General features: G+C 42.7%; 1 pseudogene; it reads right to left on the reverse strand.

Annotated features, from left to right (window-relative positions):
- Positions 1-309: 309 nt before the first annotated feature.
- LOC142171956 (uncharacterized) overlaps positions 310-23,674 on the reverse strand; it is a 48,438-nt pseudogene continuing 25,073 nt past the window's right edge.

Consider the following 23,674-nt stretch of genomic DNA (forward strand, 5'->3'; position numbering starts at 1 on the left):
CGACTACCTTACGGCGTGATCTATGATATGCGAATTTGGGTTGTAACATCCTCTCCCCCTTAGGAACATTCGTCCTCGAATGTAAGGGTTTATGGGGTGTCTAACTCATCGTGGATTCCGACGGAGATTTCCGGCTGAGTTTCCCTTATAAAATGGACACTAGCCAAACTTGCAAGAAGTTAAACCCAACCTATGGCCATACAAGACTATACAAAGCATTATGGATATGTACATTATCTGCATATCACCATTTTGTATTAAAAAAAGAGTATTCACAAGCTATTTCTTACCTCATAGAGCCATTTCACCTTATAATGCGTCCTTCTTTCCCCCGACATCCTCGTTATCTTCACTCTGGAATAGGTAAGGGTATTTAGACTTCATCTCCTCTTCTGCTTCCCATGTCATTTCTTCTATATCCTTGTTCCTCCATAATACTTTCACGGAAGCTACATCCTTTGTTCTCAGTTTGCGGACTTGTCGATCTAATATAGCCACTGGCACTTCATCATATGATAGATCCTTTGTAACTTGTACATCTTTGATAGGGACGACCCGAGAAGGGTCTCCAATACATTTTCTCAACATAGATACATGGAATACCGGGTGGACAAATTCCAATTCAGATGGCAATTCTAACTCGTAAGCAACCTGTCCAATTCGTCGAAGAATTTTGTACGGCCCAATATACCGCGGACTCAACTTACCCTTCTTCCCAAAACGTATAACACCCTTCATCGGCGAGATCTTCAGGAAAACCCAATCACCAACCTCAAATTCCAGATCACGACGTCGGACGTCGGAATAAGACTTTTGCCTACTTTGTGCCATCCTCAGTTGCTCTTGTATCACTTTCACCTTCTCAATGGCTTGGTGAATCAAATCTGGCCCATATAATTCTGTCTCACCGACTTCGAACCATCCAACTGGTGATCTACATCTCCTCCCGTACAGTGCCTCATACGGGGCCATTTTAATACTGGAATGGTAGCTATTATTGTAGGCAAATTCTATAAGTGCCAGATGGTCATCCCAATTCCCCTTGAAATCTAGAACACATGCTCGTAGCATATCTTCAAGCGTCTGGATGGTACGTTCAGCCTGTCCGTCAGTCTGCGGATGGAATGCAGTGCTGAGATTTACTTGTGTGCCTAAACCCTTCTGAAAAGACCTCCAAAAGTTAGCCGTAAATTGAGCTCCTCGGTCTGATATAATAGATACCGGCACACCATGAAGCCTAACAATCTCCTTGATATACAACTTCGCATAATCTTCAGCCGTGTAAGTTGTCTTAACTGGTAGAAAATGGGCAGATTTTGTAAGTCGATCAACTATCACCCAAATGGAGTCAAACTTATGATAAGAGCGAGGTAATCCAATAATGAAGTCCATATTAATCACCTCCCATTTCCAGGTCGGAATCTCTATATTCTGAATCAATCCACTAGGTTTCTGATGCTCGATCTTTACTTGTTGACAATTAGGACACTGGGCTACAAATTCTGCAATAGACTTCTTCATGTTATCCCACCAATATTGCTCCTTAACGTCATGATACATCTTTGTCGAGCCAGGATGGATAGAATATCGGGACTGGTGAATCTCAATCATAATCTTCTCTCGCAACCCTGCCACACTAGGTACACATAATCGGCCCTGGTATCTCAGTGTCCCATCTCCTCCGATCTTGAAAGCTGTAATCTTACACTGCTGAATTCCCTCTCTCAATCTTACTAAGGTAGGATCTTCATATTGCCGTGCTTTTACCTCGGCTACCAAAGATGATTCTGCTGTATTCTGTACAGTAACACCTCCGTCATCAGAGTCCAACAATCTGATTCTCATATTGGCCAGCAGGTGAAGCTCTTTGGTCAACCCTTGTCTACCTGCCTCAATATGTATTAAGCTTCCCATTCACTTACGGCTGAGAGCGTCTGCCACAACATTGGTTTTACCAGGATGGTGCAATATCTCGATGTCGTAGTCTTTCAGTAATTCAAGACACCTACGCTGCCTCAAATTCAACTCCTTCTGCTTGAAGATGTATTGTAAACTCTTGTGATCTGTGTAGATGTCAACATGGACGCCGTATAAGTAGTGCCGCCATATCTTCAAAGCATATATTACTGCAGCCAATTCCAAATCATGAGTCGGGTAATTCTTTTCATGCTTCTTCAATTGTCTTGATGCATAAGCAATCACCTTCCCACGTTGCATCAATACGCACCCCAAACCTATACCTGAGGCATCACAATATACCACATAACCTTCTGTTCCTTCTGGGAGAGTGAGCACTGGCGCGGATGTCAATCGATTCTTTAGCTCCTGAAAACTATGTTCACAAGCATCAGACCACTGGAACTTAGTTTTCTGTGTTAACTTAGTCAATGGTGCTGATATAGAGGAAAACCCTTCTACAAACCGCCTATAATATCCTGCTAGCCCCAGGAAGCTGCGGACTTCTGACGGTGTTGTAGGTCTCGGCCAATTCTTCACTGCATCGATCTTCTGAGTGTCGACACTAATACCCGCATCAGATATCACATGGCCAAGGAATGCTACTGAGTTCAGCAAGAATTCACATTTAGAGAGCTTAGCATATAACTTATGATCCTGAAGGGTCTGGGCATAAGCCTGAATACGGGAAATATCCATGCCCTCTACCAAGGAGGCTGTTGTGCACTCATTTATCAGATGTGGTCACCCTATCACTCATCTCGGCCACCATATGGGGAGTATACCTTGATAAAGAATCAAACTATATACTATACTCTCATGCACTCATATTACCCTGTCGAAGGTTCAAGAACTTATCAGCTCTAGCTCATCGTATCTCAGCTGGTAAGTAGTGATGAAGAAAGGCCTCAGAAAATTCCTTCCACACGGCTGGAGGAGCGTTCGGACCCCTAGATCTCTCCCAACTATCATACCATAAAATCGCTAAATCCCATAACCGATAAGAAGCCAACTCTACTGCCTCTGTATCACTAGCATGCATAACACGCAATGTACAATGAACCTGATCAATAAATGTTTGCGGGTCCTCCTTGGGGCTTGATCCGGTAAACACTGGAGGGTCTAGATTAATAAAATCACGAACTCCTGCACTAACCGGTTTATCAGCAGCACCGGTATTCTGCCTCTGAGCCTGAGCAGCTACTAAGCTACTCAACAACTGCACTGCACTGCGCATATCGTGGTCTGTAGTGCCAGACGGAGGAACTGGATGTACTGGGTGCCTCCTAATATCCTCTGGAGGAGACAGAGAGGTATGAGATGGCATCTCACTCTGAGGCTCACTTTGGCCTGCTATGGCTGGAGGCACCTGAATGTTACCCTCTCCTACAGCTGTATCAAGCCGTTTACTAATCGCTTGCTTCCTAGTCGAAGGCATCGCTAAAAGAAAACAAGGTGAATATTAGATATGAACACTTACGACTCAACTCTACACACGATCTAGATTCAGGAAGAAGGTAACAACCCTAGATGTCACGTAGCCTCCTGATTATAAATGTGGCGTGCTACACATCCATAATCAAAACTCTACTAGACACGGCTCATAGACAACCCCTAGGACAGACTTGCTCTGATACCAAGTTTGTCACGACCCAACTGGAGGGTCATGACTAGCACCCGGGCCATACTTGCCGAGCACCAACGTACATTTTATCTAACCTTCCTTATTATCTTTAAGGGCCGACAAGACCAATATAAATGAAAGACATGGATCATGAACATCCAACAATGAAAGATAATGTCATGAACATACGTAACATGGGACGACAAGACTATTAAGAAACTATATATAAGGTACGAGCTACCATGGTGCCATGAAAGACTATACAACAAAAATCAGCCGACAAGGCATTCCAAACCATACATGAGTCGACACCTGTCTATGAGCCTCTAAAAGAACATAAGTGCTACAACATTGCCGGAACAGGGCCCCGACATACCCATAATGTCTATAACAAAAATGCATACCAAGACCACGGCAAGTCCGGAGAAAGGATCTTGCCAATAACGCTGAACCGGATAGCCTACTGTGATGGGGGAGCTGCGTCTACCCGTCTATCAGGACCTGCAGCACGACATGCAGCGTCCACAAATAAAAAGGACGTCAGTACGAATAAAGTACTGAGTATGTAAGGCAGAATAGCATAAGTAAGAACAATAATGTAAACAGTGATAGGGAATATACAACCTGTGACATCTGGGTACCTCTGAGGGCTACTGACATGAAATACATGATACATACATATATATATACATAAACGTTTAAAACATATGCCTTTGTGGGCATCATCATCATCATATCGTACCCGGCCGTAATAGGCTCGGTAAAACGTACCCGGCCATCATAGGGCTCGGTAGAATCATACCCGGCCACGTGGAGCTCGGTAAAACCCAACTGATCAGTGGTTGCACAATAGGTGCCATACCCGGCCGACTATAGCGCGGCTCGGTAGAGTAAAATAGATACATATATATGATGCATGCTGGACTCATTGGAATCACATTTTGAACCTTTCAGAGTGACGTAAGGTCGGTATCCTTCGTACACGTTATTAGGATTAACTCTTCATCAAGAAACTTATAAGAATCAGGAACTACCAACAACATTGATAATATAAGAATAAGAGAAGTAACATCAATACCAATCGTTTCATAAGAAGGGCAGCAATGTAAGTACTGCTAGCTTCTAAGAGTAGAGTATCTTTGGGAGCTCGTTCATTACATTATGTACAATCGGAGTCGTGCAAAAGAATGAAGGGGATAGACTCACATACCTTGTATATACTGCCCAACCTCAAGCTATGCAAATATCACGACTCCTTAGTCTACAATAAGATAAATGACACTATCATTATCGTTTAAGCGTCGTAACTATTATGTATCGACCACAACCTATTTTACGATGAAACGGACAACACCTCCCCTATTTATATGACTTCCCACAAGTCAATACAATCACCAAACAGCCCAAACAACATCATTAATAATCATATTGAGCCTCCAAAACAGTCCACCAACCAACAACATTACTACCAAGCTTTTCGATATATATTTCACAAGTTCTAGCTTCAACGACTTAGCTGCAACTTGGATAATCTTAAATATATATAGAGTAAGAGGTTACTTACCTTTAAACAAAAAGAACAACTCCAATTTGACCTTAATTTTCTACGAAATATCCCTTCAATTCTGCCACAAGAACAAGGAAGCGAAACTAGCAATTAATTCGGGTTTTTCGGCACTAGAATTACTTTAGAAGACTTGAAATCACCTAGGGTTGATATTAAAAACTTGAAGGTGTATTTACAGAACATAAAGCACTTAAAAAAACCTCCCACACGAGCTGGAACAACACAAAAATCAGCAACAACAAGAAAAACAAGAAACTTACTAGCACCACGGGATTCCCGACATTTGATTTGTGTTGTTTGCCCTTTGTTTGGGTCTTGGATCATGAGAGAACCTTGAGAGAATGTTTTTAGGGTTATAAAGTCTGAATATACTGAAAAATAATGACTTAAAACGGGGTTGAGTTATCTTATATATGTCCAAATGTCTTAAACCGCCTTTGTGGGCCCCATAGAGAGCAGCTTGGCGCACTCTCGCGAAAACGCGAATATCTCTCTATTCCGAGATCGTATCGATGAACGGTTTAATGCGTTGGAAACTAGACTCATAGATCTTTAATTTGATAGGTAGATCACCCCATAATTCCAAGCACATTGGGAGTAAAATGCAGTAACATTTGACCTAAAGTTTAAGTAAAATTATAAACCTAAGTTGCGACAACTTTTATCGACTTTTATTTCATAACTCGCTTGACTTCAAGACTTATGATGCGGATATTATATGATTCAAATACATTAAAACAACACCTCTTGGGATAGTTAATCACCTCTAGTGTTATCCGAAAATACGGGTTACAACATCCTTGATTAGCTTAACTTCAAATACTTGTTAACCACTCTTATACACCCTTGTATCGTTTAAGACCAATAGGATTAACTTATTATCATCTCAAAGATAATCTCTTCTTGGATTTACGTCGACTACCTTACGGCGTGATCTATGATATGCGAATTTGGGTTGTAACAGTGGGTCACTTCAGAAGTTAGAGAAATAGGAGCGGATCACTATGGATTTCGTTGTTGGACTCCCACGTACTCAACGGAGGTTTGATGCAGTTTGGGTGATTGCGGATAGGCTGACCAAGTCAGCTCATTTCCTTCCTGTGATGACTACCTATTCTTCCGAGCAGCTGGCTCGAATTTATATCCGCGAGATCTTCAGGCTTCATGGCATACCGGTATCTATCATCTCTTACTGGGGTACGCAGTTTACCTAACGGTTCTAGAGGGCCGTAAAACATGAGTTGGGTACTCGAGTAGAGCTGAGCACAGTATTTCACCCTCAGATGGACGGACAGTCCGAGCGCACTATTCAGATATTAGAGGATATGCTCCGTGCATGTGTGATAGATTTTGGTGGTTCTTGGGATCAGTTCTTTCCACTTACGGAGTTTGCCTACAACAACAGTTATCAGTCGAGCATCTAGATGGCACCGTATGAGGCTCTGTATGGTAGGCGGTGTCAGTCTCTAGTGGGTTGGTTCGATCCGGAAGAGGCTAAATTATTGGGTATAGACTTGGTTCAGGATGCTTAGGAAAAGGTTAAGGTGATTCAGGATCGACTTTGCACCGCCCAGTCCAGACAAAAGAGTTATACGGATCGGAAGGTTCACGATGTTGCATTCATGGTTGGGGAACGGGTCTTGCTCCGGGTGTCACCTATGAAAGGTGTTATGAAGTTCGAAAAGAAGGGCAAGCTGAGCCCAAGGTTTATCGGCCCATTTGAGGTGTTGCGACATGTTGGGGAGGTTGTTTATGAGCTTGCCTTTCCTCCCAGCCTAGCAGGAGTTTATCCAGTATTCCATGTTTCGATGCTCCGGAAGTATTACGGCGATCCATCTCATGTGTTGGATTTATGCTCGGCCCAATTGGACAAGGATTTATCTTATGTTGAGGAGCTGGTGGCTATTTTGGACAGGCGGGTTCGAAAGTTGAGGTCAAAGAACATTGCTTTCGTGAAGTTTCAGTAGAGGGGTCAGCCGGTCGAGGAGGCGACTTGGGAGACCGAGCAGGATATGTGCAGCCGTTATCCTCATGTTTTCACCACTTCAGGTATGTCTCTATACTCGTTCAAGGACAAATGATTGTTTTAAGAGGGGGAGGATTTAACGACCCGGCCAGTCATTTTGAGAGTTATATCCCCGAGGCCATGTTTACTGCTTTCCCCATATCGCTTTCTGCTTATGTGACTTTCTGGGAGGCTTTGGTTGTGTTTTTGGAGTGTTTTGGGACACTTAGTCCTTAAACGGAAGCATAAGTCTTAGGAGTTTTGACTGTAGTTGGAACTATGTGAAGACGACTCTGGAATAGAGTTTCATCAGTTCCGTTAGCTCCGTTGGGTGATTTTGGACTTAGGAGCATGTCTGGACTATGAATTGGAGGTCTGTAGCTGATTTAGGCATGAATTGGCGAAAGTCAATTCCGATTCCGAAAGTTGGAGTAGGTCCGTAAGGCTGAATATGACTTGTGTGCAAATATTTTGGTCAATCGGACGTGGTTTGATAGGTTTCGGCATCGGTTTTAGAAGTTTGAAGTTTCAAAGTTCTTTAAGTTTGAATCGGAGGGTGATTCATGTTTTTAGCATTGTTTGATGTGATTTAAGGGGTCGACTAAGGTCGTATGGTGTTTTAGGACTTTTTGGTATGTTTGGTTAGGGTCCCGGGGGCCTCGGGTGTGTTCCGCATCTGCGGTGCCCGCAGATGCGCCAAAGGAGCGCAGGTGCGAAGTGAGACTGCAGAAATGGACCAGGTTCCGCAGGCGCGACAGTAGGTCCCTTAAGTCACAGATGCGGACCCAACCCCTTAAGTCATTTCCACACCTGCGAGGGAAATTCCGCAGGTGCGACAGTAGGTCCGCAGATGCGGAATCGCTGGGCAGAAAAGGGCCAAGTTCGAGGGTTTTATCCCATTTTCATTTTTTAGGTCTTTCAGAGCTCGGATCGAGGCGATAATTCAAGGATTTTTCAGAGAGAACTTTGGGGTAATGATTCTTAACTCATTTATGGTTACATTCCATTAATCTATAGTTGTTTTCATCATCTAATTAAGGAATCTGGTTGAGAAATTTGGGGGAAAGGTGGAAGTTCTTCAACTATGTTTTGAGTTTTGATTTGGATTTTGATATCGGATTTGCATTATTTTGGTACAAGTGAACTCGTGAGTGAATGAGTGTTCATATTTTGTGGCTTTTACACGATTCCGAGACGTGGGCCCAGGAAGGCATTTTGGGATGGTTTTCTACTTTCTTGCTTTAGCTTTGATTTCATTAATTATATTAGTTTCTTATAGTTGTATTTATGGTATGTAATTGATTTTGGGAACATTTAGGCCATTCGAAGTCGAATATTCGTGGAAAAGGCATTGTTACCGATTGATTGAGCTTGGTTCGAGGTAAGTGGCTTGCCTAACCTTGTGTGGGGGAAATCCCCTTAGGATTTGGTACTGTTGTCATATATGAGCGTCGTGTACGTGAGGTGACGAGTACGTACACGGGCTATTTGTTGTAAAACCCGATTTATTTTACTTAGTAGTAACTTGTTTTTCCTTTAATTTGAGTTATACCATTTAAATGAGTATTAATTTGTTTTCATTCTTAATTAAGCTATTGCAATATGTGTAGTTATCCTGTTTAGTCTAATATCGCATGTCTACGTGCTTTAACTGCTTATTTGAACTCTGTGAAGAATGCCTAGTTGATTTCTTGATTTTCCTTGTTCTTTATCAGTATAACTATAGAAATCTTGCTATTAACTATTGTATTTATCGGTTTGAGTTGTGTGTTTACTTTTGAGACTACGAGGTGGTTCCTCGGGAGTTCTCCCTGCACATTTACTTTTGAGACTGCAAGGCGGTTCCTCGGGATTTCTCCCTGCACATTTACTTTTGAGACTACGAGGCGGTTCCTCGGGAGTTCTTCCTATATATTTACTTTTGAGACTATGAGGCGGTACCTCGGGAGTTCTCCCTGTATATTTATTTTGGGACTACGAGACGGTATCTCGGGAGATCCCTTATTGTTTACCTCTTTGTTGCCTTGTTGTGTTTCCTTTTGTCAAATTCTAGTCTCTTATTATGCTATATATTATCCTGCCTTATTTATTATTTACTGGTGGGCCTGACCTGACCTCGTCACTACTCGACCGAGGTTAGGCTTGGCACATACTGGGTACCGTTGTGGTGTACTCATGCTACTCTTCTGCACATGTTTTGTGTGCAGATCCGGGTGCTTCTTATCAGCCCCGCTACTAGCTGAGAGTGCTTGTTGTTGTACGGAGACTTCAAGGTACATCTGCCGCGTCCGCTGACCTCAGAATCCCCCTATATTCTCTCCTATGTCATTTACGTTCCGTACTTCTTTTGTTAGACTCTGGTGTATAGAGATAGTAGTTTCCTTTTGTAGCTTGTGACTTATGATGTTCCGGGTTTTGGGAATACTTTGTATTACTAGAGTGTTTGTTTTTTTTGTACATGCCGAGCGGCATTGCGACCAGTTATTAAGTTATCTGTTGCAGATAGTTGTTAAGTTTTACTTCCATTTTTGTTATTTCCGCATTTGTTTAGGCTTACCTAGTCGTAGAGACTAGGTGCCATCACGACGTCTTATGGAGGGAGTTTTGGGTCATGACAGTTCGGTGGTTTGAGGACATGATTAGCTTCACTTCAAGTATTATGACGAGTACGCATGGTCGGAATTGAGTTTCGGGAAGTTCGTAGTCGATTTGGAAAGAAAATTCTAAATTCGGAAGCTTTAAGTTGGAGGAATTGACTAATGTTTAACTTTTGAGTAAACGACCTCAGAATCGGGATTTGAAGGTTCCAACAGGTTTGTATGATAATTTTGGACTTTGGCGTATGTCCGGAATGGGTTTTGGATATCCCGGGAGCGTTTCGGCGCCTATTGTGGAAGGTTGACATTTTGAAAGAATTTCATGAATTTGGGTTGAAGTGTATTTCAATGTTATCGACGTCCGTTTGGGATTCCGAGCCTGGGAGTGGCTTCGTATGGTGATTTTGGTCGTAGGTGTGTGTCCGAACGTTGATTTGGAGGTCCGTACGTCATTTCAGCGTCAATTGGCGAAAGTTGGAAATTTGGATGATTTTGAGAAGTTTGACCGGGAGTGGACTTTTTGATATCGGTGTCGGATTCCAATTCCGAAAAATGGAGTAGGTCCGTAATGTCAAATTGGACTTGTATGCAAAATTTAAGGTCAATCGGACGTGATTTGATAAGTTTCGGCATTGAATGTAAAAGTTTAAAGTTCTAAAGTTCATTAATATCGAATTGGGGCGTGACTTGTGATTTTGATGTTGTTTTACATGATTTGAGGCCTCGAGCAAGTTCATGTCATGTTTTGGGACAGGTTGATGTGATTGGACAGGGTCCCGGGGGCGTCGGGTGTGTTCCGGGGTTGTTTCGGATCAATTTTGGATAAAAAGATGTTGTTGGTTCTGCTGGTTTTTGGGTCTGGGCTGCAGGTCTCGCAAATGTGAGGTTTTGATCGCATTTGCGAGGAGGGAGTTTGCATTTGCGAGGATGGGAAATTTCTGAGGTGTTCGCATTTGCGAGCATTTTATCGCTTTTGCGAATCTGTCCTCTACGCATTTGCGATCATTTTATCGCTTTTGCGAATCTGTCCTCTTCGCATTTGTGAAGATTTTGGTCGCAAATGCGACCTTGGCAGGGGTGGCTATCCTTCACATTTGCGATGCTTTTGTCGCAATTGCGACCATCACATTTGCGAACCAGATGTCACAAATGCGACATCTGCGACTGGAGCAAGGGCTTTTATTTCGGGACTTAGCTCATTTCCCTCATGTCCCACTTAGACTTAGGCGATTTTTGAGAGCATGTTGAGAGGGGTTCCATCAACATCAAAGAGGTAAGTGATTCCCGTGTATTTTGAGTTAAATACTTGTGTATTATACATAGATTTTAACATGGAAATTCATGAAGTTTGTAGAAATTTGGGGTTTTGGTGGAAAACCTAGAAATTGGTATTTTTGGTTTTTGACCACGAATTTGGGCATGAAATTGAGAATAATCTATATATTTGAGTTCGTGAGACTATGGGTAATGTTTATCTTCGAAAACTTTTGGAATCCGGGCACGTGGGCCCGAGGGTGATTTTTATCGCCTTTTCGAGCGAAGTTGGGAATTGTTGTAAATTGAATTATAATGAGTATTAGAGTATATATTTATGGATTTGCACATTTATTGACTAGTTTTGGAGCGATGGGTATCGGTTTAAGTTGTTGAAAGGCTTTGGAACTGGTTATGGAATTTCGGAGCGAGGTAAGTCTCTTTTCTAACCTTGTAAGAAGGAATTAACCCCATAGGTGAATTGATTTAATATGTGCTTCTATTTGTGGGGGTTACGTATGCATGAGGTGACAAGAGTCCGTGCGTAGCTATTATTATGCTTATGCTCGGGTAGTCTAGGACCCAAATCATGTTATACTTGCGATGTTTGTGCCCTACTTGTTAATTTAATTGCTTAAATCATATTGAAACTTGATAAAGGAGTTGTAAAAGGTTAAACTTCATTTTCTTGACCGTTAATGAGAATTTGGTATTCCCTTGAATAATTGCCCCTTAATAAATCTTGAATTGGTTGTTGTAAATATATTTTCTCTTTTGTGAAGTGGGTCGAACACCTCGGTATGGTTCGCGTCGTTCGACCCTCGACAGTGCATAGTTTAAATATTTATGTTGGATCGGGTCGTATGACCTCGGTATGATTTGCGCATGATAAACCTTTGGAATTAATAATAATTGATATTGCCTCATTGGCCTGAGATATAAAATGTTAAATGACGGGAATAAATTTGGAAAAATTTCCTATTAATAAAAGAATTATCCACTCACTTCTTGTTATTGAGTTTACAGTTATTTCATACAATCCATGCTTAAGTATAATATCAGTATTTATAGTTAGCCCATAGTAAGTATCGGAGTAGACCCCTCGTCACTACTTCTTCGAGGTTAGACTAGATACTTACTGGGTACGCGTTGATTTACGTACTCATACTACACTTGATGCCCATTTTTGTGCAGGTGCATATATGTCTAACAGACTTGTGGGCGCAGAGGCGCGGCTATTTCGGGGACTTAGGTGAGTTTCATCCCATACTGCGAATTCGCAGCACACAGAATCTCCATTAGAGTTATCGACCCTCTCCTATCTAATTGTACTTTCAGACATATGTTGTATTTCTAATATATTTCCTAGTTAATGTTCATGTACTTGTGACATCGGGCTTTGGGGGTGATTATGGGCTGTTCAGTATTGTAGTTGTGAAAATACTATCATTTACTTTGTAAAGTCTATCTTTTACTATTTAATTGAAGGAAATTATGGTTTCAAAAATACTGAAATGAGTAATTAAGTTAATCAATTATTGTTGGCTGGCCTGACAGCGGTGTAAGGCGCCATCACGACTTCTAATGGAATTTGGGTCGTGACAGCTGAAGTACAACAATAATGAAATCAATGCATCCTCTCTGAGCAACAGTCACTCAGTCCTCCCATTCACTCCAACGTCACAATCACTCTTTCCTCACAGTCACTCATTCCTCTCAATCACTTAGAACTCAGCACTCGGCACTCGCACTCAGTAGGTACATACGCTCACTGGGGGTATGTACAGACTCCGGAGGGGCTCCTTCATCCCAAGCGCTATAACAAGCCAATCATGGCATATAACAAGGAAACATGTTACGGGGTGCAGCCGGATCCCATACATATCCTCACAATCAGGCCCTCGGCCTCACTCAGTCATCAACCTCTCCCGTCTCTCGGGCTCTCAAAAATCGTGATAAGCAGCCCAAACAACAATTATATGATGCATTAATAATGAACAGTAGAGACTGAGATGTAGTGTGCAAGTAAAACTGTGACTGAGTAGAAAACAACAATTTAGCAGATAATTCAACATGTACACGACCTTTGTGGGTCCCTACAATGTCAACACATGGTTTAAACATGATTTATAGTTTGATTTCTCTAATACGTGGAAAATGTACAGATATCAACTGATTATTCAACCACACAGTTCCATGGAACTTATCAAGTCACAATTCCTACGGTGCACGCCCACACGCCCGTCACCTAGCATGTGCGGCACCTCAAAACCAATCACATATCACAAAATTCGGGGTTTCATACCCTTAGGACCAAATTTAGAACTGGTACTTACCTCAATCCGAACAATTCTTTATTCCAATAAACCTTTTCCTCGCGATTCAGCCTCCAAACGCCTCGAATCTTAGTCAAAATAATTCTATTCAATCAACACGAGATATAGGAATCAATTCCATATGAAAATGCTAAATTTCACAATAATATCCGAAATTAACTAAAAAATCAACACTGGGGCCCACGTCTCGGAACCCAACAAAAGTTACAAAATATGAACGTCCATTCAACCACGAGTCCAACGATACAAAAATTACTCAATTTCGACTCCTATTCGACCTTCAAACCCTCAAATCAAATTTTGGAAAATTTCTATTCTAATCCCCCAAATCACGAAATAGGTGCTGGAAATAGTGTTAGATTCATGAATAACGGACCAAATCATGTTAAGATTACTTACCCCAGTCCAATTTGTGAAGTTTGCCTCTGAAAATCGCCCAAACCGAGCTCCCCAGCTATGTTTATGCCAAAAATGGCAAAACCCCCAGTTTATAGAGCCCCTTATGCTTGTAGCACCACAGGTGGCGTGGGGCTGCCTGTGGCGCCATTTCCAGAACTCCAGAAGTTCCAGCACCAGGGATAGCACCCCACGTTACCCTGGACGCTGATGACGGCGGGAAATATTTTCCGACACGGAAATGGGCATAACTCTATCATACGATATCCGAATTCGACGATTCTATTTTCTATGGCTCCAAAATTTCAATACAGATCTAATGCTTTAATCAAAACTAAATTTAGAGTTCATTTTCTTAATGTAATACCACTTATTCTTGAAGAAACGACGTCGAAATATCCAACATTCGATGCCGAAACCTAGTAAATCAAGTTTGATTGACCTCAAATTTTGCACACAAGTCATAAATGACATAACGCACCTATTCCAATTTCCAGAATCGGATTCCGACCCCAATATCAAAAAGCCAACTACCCGATCAAACTTCCAACTTACATTTCTATTTTAGCGATTTCAAGCCTAATTTAACTACGGACTTCCAAATAATTTTCTGGCCAAAATCTCCATACGGAGCAATTGGAATCATCAAAACTCTATTCCGGGGTCGTTTACACATAAGTCAACATCCAGTAAACCTTTTTAACTTAAGTTTTCATCTTTGAGACTAAGTGTCTCAATTCATTCCGAAACCTCACCGGACCCGAACCAATTACCCCGTCAAGTCACATAACAACTGTAAAGCATAAATTGCGCAGTAAATGAGAGAACAGGGCTGTAATACTCAAAACTACCGAGCGGGTCGTTACATTTTCCCATTTTAAACAAACGTTCGTCCTCGAACGAGTTTAGAATTATACCTGGAGTCTCAAATAGGTGTTGATATTTGCTCTGCATCTCCCGCTCAGTCTCCCAAGTAGCTTCTTCGACTGGCTGACCTCTCTACTGCTATGTTCTTTGATCTCAACTTTCGAACTTGTCGGTCCAAGATGGTCGCCCGCTCCACATCATAAGCCAAATCACCATCTAACTTAACCATGCTGAAATCCAAAACATGAGACGGATCTCCGACATACTTTTGGAGCATAGATACATGAAACACTGGATGAACACCCGATAGACTAGGTGGCAGAGCAAGTTTATAAGCCACCTCTCTAACCTTCTTAAGTATTTCAAAAGGTCCAATATACCTAGGATTCAACTTGCCCTTCTTCTCGAATCTCATAACACCCTTCATAGGCAAAACTCGGAGTCGTACCTTCTCTCCTACCATGTAAGCAACATCGCGAACCTTTCGGTCGACAAAACTCTTCTGTCTAAACCAACCCACCGGAGATCTAAACTGTCTCCCATACAAAGCCTCATACGGAGCCATCTGAATGCTTGACTAGTAGCTGTTATTGTAAGCAAACTCTGCAAGTGGAAAAAATTGATCCCAAGAACCCCCAAAATCTATAACACAAGCATGTAGCATATCTTCCAATGTCTGAATAGTGCGCTCGGACTGTCCGTCCGTCTGAGGGTGAAATGTTGTACTCAACGGAACCTGTGTGCCTAATTCTCGCTGCACTGCTCTCCAAAAACTGTGATGTAAACTGCGTGTCCCGATATAAAATGATGGACACTGGCACACCATGTAGGCAAAAAATCTCGCGGATATAAATCTCAGCCAACCGCTCCGAAGAATAAGTAGTACCGACTGGAATAAAAAGCACGGACTTGGTCAACCGATCTACAATCACACAAACAGCATCAAACTTCCTCAAAGTCCGTGAGAGTCCAACTACGAAGTCCATGGTAATACACTCCCATTTCATCTCCGTAATTTCAAGTCTCTGAAGCAATCCGCCCGGTCTCTGATGCTCGTACTTCACTTGTTGACAATTTAGACACCGAGCTACGAACCCAACTATATTTTTCTTCATTTTTCTCCACCAATAGTGCTGCCTCAAGTCCTGGTACATCTTAGCGGTACCCGGATGAATGGAATACCGCGAACTATGGGCTTCTTCAAGAATTAACTCTCGCAGTCCATCTATATTAGGTACACAAATACGACCATGCATCCTCAATACCCCCATCATCTCCAATAGTAGCATCTTTAGCATCATCGTGCCGAACTGTGTCCTTCAAGACAAGTAAATAGGGATCATCATACTGAAGCTCTCTGATGCAATTATATAAGGAAGTCCGAGAAACCACACAAGCTAGAACCCGACTGGGCTCCGAAACATCTAATCTCATGAACTAATTAGCTAGGGTCTGACCATCAGCTGCTAAAGGCCTTTCACCAATAGGAATGAATGCAAGGATATCCATACTCACAGCCTTTCAACTCAAGGCATCGGCTACTACATTGGCCTTTCCGGGATGATACAGAATAGTGATATCATAGTCCTTTAGCAGCTCCAACCATCTGCGCCGTCTCAATTTTAGATCCTTTTGTTTGAATAAGTGTTGTAGACTCCGATGATCCGTAAATAATTCGATTCAATTAACACGAGGTATAGGAATCAATTCCATATGAAAATGCTAAATTTCACAATAATATCTGAAATTAACTGAAAAATCAACATTGGGGCCCACATCTCGGAACCCGACAAAAGTTACAAAGTATGAATTTCCATTCAACTACGAGTCCAGCCATACAAAAATTACTAAATTCCGACTCCTATTCGACCTTCAAACCCTCAAATCAAATTTTGGAAAATTTCTATTCTAATCCCCCAAATCACGAAATAGGTGCTGGAAATAGTGTTAGATTCATGAATAACGGACCAAATCAAGTTAAGATTACTTACTCCAGTCCAATTTGTGAAGTTTGCCTCTGAAAATTGCCCAAACCGAGCTCCCCAACTATGTTTATGCCAAAAATGGCAAAACGCCCGGTTTATAGAGCCCCTTATACTTGTAGCACCACAGGTGGCGTGGGGTGCTGCCTGTGGCGCCGTTTCCAGAACTCCAGAAGTTTCAGCACAAGGGATAGCACCCCACATTACCCTGGACGCTGATGACGACGGGAAATATTTCCCGACACGGAAATGGGCATAACTCTCTCATACGATATCCGAATTCGGCGATTCTTTTTCTATGGCTCCAAAATTTTAATACGGATCTAATGCTTTAATCAAAACTAAATTTGGAGTTCATTCGCTTAATGTAATACCACTTATTCTTGAAGAAATGACGTCGAAACATCCTACATTCGATGCCGAAACCTAGCAAATCATATCTAATTGACCTCAAATTTTGCACACAAGTCATAAATGACACAACGGACCTATTCCAATTTTTAGAATCGGATTCCGACCCCAATATCAAAAACTCAACTCCCCGATCAAACTTTCAACTTAAATTTCTATTTTAGCGATTTCAAGCCTAATTTAACTATGGACTTCCAAATAATTTTCTGGCCAAAATCACCATACGGAGCTATTGGAATCATCAAAACTCTATTTCGGGGTCATTTACGCATAAGTCAACATCCGGTAAACCATTTCAACTTAAGTCTTCATCTTTGAGACTAAGTGTCTCAATTCATTCCAAAACCTCACCGGACCCGAACCAATTACCCCGGCAAGTCACATAACAACTATAAAGCACAAATTGAGCAGTAAATGGGGTAACGGGGCTGTAATACTCAAAACTACCGACCGGGTCGTCACATTTTCCTCTTTTAAACAAATATTCGTCCTCGAACGAGTTTAGAATTATACTTGGAGTCTCAAAAAGGTGTGGATATTTGCTCTGCGTCTCCCGCTCAGTATCCCAAGTAGCTTCTCCGACTGGCTGACCTCTCCACTGCACTTTCACTGAAGCTATGTTCTTTGATCTCAAATTTCGAACTTGTCGGTCCAAGATGGTCGCCCGCTCCACATCATAAGCAGAATTACCATCTAAATGAACCACGCTGAAATCCAAAACATGAGACGGATCTTTGACATATTTTCGAAGCATAGATACATGGAACACTGGATGAACACCCAATAGACTAGGTGGCAGAGCAAGTTTATAAGCCACCTCTCCAACCTTCTTAAGTATTTCAAAAGGTTCAATATACCTAGGACTCAACTTGCCCTTCTTCCCGAATATCATAACACCCTTCATAGGCAAAACTCAGAGTAGTACCTTCTCTCCTACCATGTAAGCAACATCGCGAACCTTTTAGTTAGCATAACTCTTCTGTCTAAACCAACCCACCGGAGATCTACACTGTCTCCCATACAAAGCCTCATACGGAGCCATCTGAATGCTCGACTGGTAGCTGTTATTGTAAGCAAACTCTGCAAATGGCAAAAATTGATCCCAAGAACCCCCAAAATCTATAACACAAGCACGTAGCATATCTTCCATTGTCTGAATAGTGCGCTCGGACTGTCCGTCTGTCTTAGGGTTAAATGTTGTACTTAATGGAACCTGTGTGCCTAATTTTCGCTGCACTGCTCTCCAAAACTGTGATGTAAACTGTGTGCCCCGATCTAAAATGATGGACACTGGCACACCATATAGGCGAACAATCTCGCGAATATAAATCTCAGCCAACCGCTCCGAAGAATAAGTAGTACCGACTGGAATAAAATGCACGGACTTGGTCAACCGATCTACAATCACCCAAACAGCATCAAACTTCCTCAAAGTCCGTGGGAGCCCAACTACAAAGTTCATGGTGATACACTCCCATTTCATCTCCGTAATTTCAAGTCTCTGAAGCAATCCGCCCGGTCTCTGATGCTCGTACTTCACTTGTTGACAATTTAGACATCGAGCTACGAACCCAACTATATCTTTCTTCATTTTTCTCCACCAATAGTGCTGCCTCAAGTCTTGGTACATCTTAGCGTTACCCGGATGAATGGAATACCGCGAACTATGGGCTTCTTCAAGAATCAACTCCCGCAGTCCATCTACATTAGGCACACAAATACGACCATGCATCATCAATACCCCCATCATCTCCAATAGTAGCATCTTTGGCATCACCGTGCCGAACTGTGTCCTTCAGGACAAGCAAATAAGGATCATCATACTGACACTCTCTGATGCGGTCATATAAGGAAGACCGAGAAACCACACAAGCTAGAACCCGACTGGGCTCCGAAATATCTGATCTCATGAACTGATTGGCTAGGGTTTGAACATCAACTGCTAAAGGCCTTTCACCAACAGGAATGAATGCAAGGCTACCCATACTCACCGCCTTTCAACTCAAGGCATCGGCCACCACATTGGCCTTTCCGGGATGATACAGAATAGTGATATCATAGTCCTTTAGCAGTTCCAACCATCTGCGCTGTCTCAATTTTAGATCCTTTTGTTTGAATAAGTGTTGTAGACTCCGATGATCCGTAAATACCTCACAAGACACACCCTAGAGATAGTGCCTCCAAATCTGCAATGCATGAAGGATGCCAACTAACTCCAAATCATGGACATGGTAGTTCTTCTCATGGGGCTTCAACTGAGGCAGAGCATAAGCAATCACTCTACCCTCTTGCATCAAAACACATCTAATACCGATCCGAGAGGTATCACAATACACTGTATAAGAACCATTAGCTGAAGGTAGGACTAGAACTGGAGTTGTGGTCAAGGCACTTTTGAGCTTCTGAACGCTCTCCTCATACTCATCCGACTACCTGAACATAGTGCCCTTCTGGGTCAATTTAGTCAAAGGAGATGCAATAGACGAGAAGCCCTCCACAAAACAACGATAATAACCGGTCAAGCCGAGAAAACTCCGAATCTCAGTAGCTGAAGATCGCCTGAGTCAACTCTGAACTGCCTCTATCTTCTTTGGATCTTCCTTAATTCCTTCACTGGACACTATGTGTCCCAAGAATGCCACCGGATTAATCCAGAACTCATACTTAGAGAATTTTGCATAAAGTCTCTCCTCCCTCAGCCTATGTAGTACAATACACAAATGTTGTACATGTTCCTCCTGGTTAGGTGAGTACACCAGGATGTCATCAATAAATACTACGACAAACAAATCAAGATACGGCTGGAATACACTATTTATCATGTGCATAAATATTGCTGAGGCATTGGTCAGCCCAAAAGACATCACGAGGAACTCATAATGGCCATAACAGGTCCTGAATGCCATCTTTAGAATATCTGAATGCAGAATTTTCAACTGGTGATACCCGGATCTCAAATCAATTTTGGAGAACACCCTTACAGCTGGTCAAATAAATCATCTATACAAGGCAAAGGATACTTGTTCTTGATTGTAACTTTGTTCAACTACCTGTAGTCGATGCACATATGCATAGTACCATATTTCTTTTTCACAAACAGAATTAGTGCACCCCAAGGCGACACACTAGGCCTAATAAACCCCTTATCAATAAGTTCCTGAAGTTTCTCTTTCAATTCTTTCAACTCAGCTAGCGCCATACGATACAGAGGAATAGAAATGGGTTGTGTGCCCGGCACCAAGTCAATACCGAAATCAATATCCTTGTCGGGTGGCATACCTGGAAGATTTACAGGAAACACATCCAGAAAGTCTCGCACTACTGGAACAGAATCAATAGTAGGAGTGTCAGTATCGACATCCCTCACAAAGGCCAAATAAGACAAACATCCCTTCCCAATCATATGTTGGGTCCTTAAGTGAGAAATTACCCTGCTGGGAACAAAATCTGGAGAACCTCTCCATTCAATCCTTGGCAACCCTGGCATCGCCAATGTCACGGTCTTAGCATGACAGTCCAGAATAGCATGACATGGAGACAACCAATCCATACCTAAGATTACATCGAATTCAACCATGCTAAGCAATAAGAGATCAACTCTAGTCTCCAGTCCCCCAATAGTTACCATACACGACCAATACACACGGTCTACAATAATAGTATCGCCCACCGGCGTAGATACGCGAACAGGTAAAACTAAGGATTCGTGGGGCAGATCCAGATAATGACTAAAGTACGATGATACATACGAATAAGTAGAACCAGGGTCAAATAATATAGAAGCTTCCCTATGGCATACTGAGACAATACCTGTGATCACTGCATCTAAAGCAACAACATCTGGCCTGGAAGGAAAAGCATAGAATCGGGCCTGACTGTCACCTGATCGGCCTCCCCCTCTTGGATGACCCCTAGCTGACAGAGCCCCACCCCGAGATGGCTGGGCGGGTGGCGAAGTAACTAGTGCTGAAGTCATACTATGACTCATCTGCTGCACTGGACCTCCCAGGCGACGAGGACACTGCCTCCACATATGCCCGAACTCCATGCACTTAAAGCAACTCCCCGGTACTGGTGGTGGTGGGGACTGAATCGATTCCCGAGAACCAGAATAACAACTAGAAGCACCCGGTGCAAATGAACCCCGAACTAAAGGAACACGGGATGAACTCTGGGCTGGAAGGGCACTGAGAGATGACTGACCCTGATGAGAACTGTATGAACCATGGTTGGATGATGCACCACTGTGAACTGGACGACCCATTTGAGCGTGCTTGTAAGGACGACCCCTGTCATGGTAAAGCTAACCCCCTGAAGGAACGCCGCTGAAATAACCCGGTCCACAAGGCCTCTTGGCCTCCCTCTCTCCACGCTCCTGGCTACGGACCATCTCAATCTGCCAAGCACTGTCAACCACCTCGTCAAAAGTAGCACCAGATACCCTCTTCCGAGTCATAAGTAAATGTAGCTGATATGTGAGGCCATCAATGAACCTCCTAATCCTCTCCCTATCAGTGGGAACTAACCAAACTGTGTGACGAGCCAACTCAGAAAACCTCATCTCGTACTGGGTCACAAACATGCCATCCTATCGAAGCTGCTCAAACTGTTTGCACAGCTCCTCCCTACGAGACTGTGGAACAAACTTCTCCAAAAAGAGAACAGAGAACTCGTGTCATGTAAGTGGTACTGCACCGATCGACATGCGCCTCTCATAAGCTTCCCACCATCTGAAGGCAAGCCCAGAAAACTGAAAAGTAGTGAACGAGACCCCACTGGTCTCCAGAATACCCACTGTCTGAAGCATCCGCTGGCACTTATCTAGAAAACCCTGAGCATCCTCTGACTCAGCACCGCTAAATGATGGAGGTCGAAGCCTCCCAAATCTCTCAAGTCTCCTATGCTCATCATCTACCATAACAGGGCTACAGGGGCCTGAGCAGCTGCAACCGGTTGGGCTGGTAGTGCCCCTGGTATCTAAAGTCCCTGCACTACCAGCTCTGGAGTACAGGCAATAGGGGTATGAGTACCTCCCCCGGTCTGAGAAGTGGCTGGTGCAGCTTGAGCTGAAACCACCTGAGCAAGGCCAGTGCAAACAGTCAAAATCTGTGTTAGAGCCTCCTGAAGGCCTGGAATCACAATAGGCACAGCTGGTCCCGCTGGCCCAACTATATATGAAATTTGCTCCTGAACTGGAGCAACTGGTGGTGCTACAGGTACTGCTCCAACTGTTGTACGAGCTACACCTCGACCTCTATCTCGGCCCCGGCATCTACCACGGCCCCGGCCTCTCGCTGACCTAACTGGTGGCAGTGGTGGCTGACCGTTCGATCCGGTAGTACGTGTCCTCACCATCTGTGAGAGAATAGAATAACGAAAATTTAGATTCCGGAATCAACAAATTCGCACGACATAATACAAGAAAGTGAAATTTTCCTAAGGGTTCGACAGCCTCTCGAAGATAAGTATAGACATCTCCACACCGATCCGCAAGACTCTACTAAGCCTGCTCATGACTTGTGAGACCTATGTAACTTAGGCTCTGATACCAACTTGTCACGACCCAAAATTATGTCTGTCGTGATGGCGCCTAACTAAATACTAGGCAAGCTGACAACCTCAATAAACCACAATTTCCTTTCTGTTTGAAAATATAATATTTAAATTCAATACAAAAACAATCTCACAAATACCGACATAAACACTCCCAAATTCCAGTGTCACTGAGCACATGAGCATCTAAATGATAACAAAGTCTGACTGATAAAACATTGTCTGAGAATATAGAATAGTACAAAAACTGAAAGGACAGAGAGTTAAGGTTAGCAGACGTCGAGTAGCTACCTCAATAGTCTCCAACAGATAAAGCTCCGAAAAACTAGCAACCGCCATGTCAGGAGGTACCTGGATCTGCACACGAGGTGCAGGGTGTAGTATGAGTACAACCAACTCAGCAAGTAACAATACTAAATAAAGAGCTGAAGATAGTGACGAGCTTCACAGCTAAGTCCAGTTATAGTAAATTTCCAACATAAGAAGGTAGACATGCTTTCAAGTTCATCATCTAAAACTCAAACACTAATTTCATATCAAATTCGACTGAAACAAAAGATAATGTCTTTCAGAAATTTTCAAAACAATGATATATGATAGCTGAAGTACAACAATAATGAATTCACTGCATCCTCTCAGAGCAACAGTCACTCAGTCCTCCCATTCACTCCAACCTCACAATCACTTTTTCCTCACAGTCACTCATTCCTCTCAATCACTCAGACTCAGCACTCGGCACTCGCACTCAGTAGGTACATGCGCTCACTGGGTGTGTGTACAGACTTTGGAGGGGCTCTTCAGCCCAAGCGCTATAACAAGCCAATCATGACATATAACAATGAAACATGTTGTGACGTGCAGCCCGATCCCATAAATATCCTCACAATCAGGCCCTCGGCCTCACTCAGTCATCAACCTCTCCAGTTTCTCGGGCTCTCAAAAATCATGATAAGCAACCCAAACAACAATGATAGGACGCATCAATAATGAACAATAGAGACTGAGATGTAGTGTGCAAGTAAAACTGTGATTGAGTACAAAATAATAATTTAGCAAATAATTCAACATGTGCACGAGTATGTGGGTCCCTACAGTGTCATCACATGGTTTAAACATGATTTATACT

This window comes from Nicotiana tabacum, chromosome 17 (genome assembly GCF_000715075.1).
Source record: "Nicotiana tabacum cultivar K326 chromosome 17, ASM71507v2, whole genome shotgun sequence".
NCBI classification, from domain to species: domain Eukaryota; kingdom Viridiplantae; phylum Streptophyta; class Magnoliopsida; order Solanales; family Solanaceae; genus Nicotiana; species Nicotiana tabacum.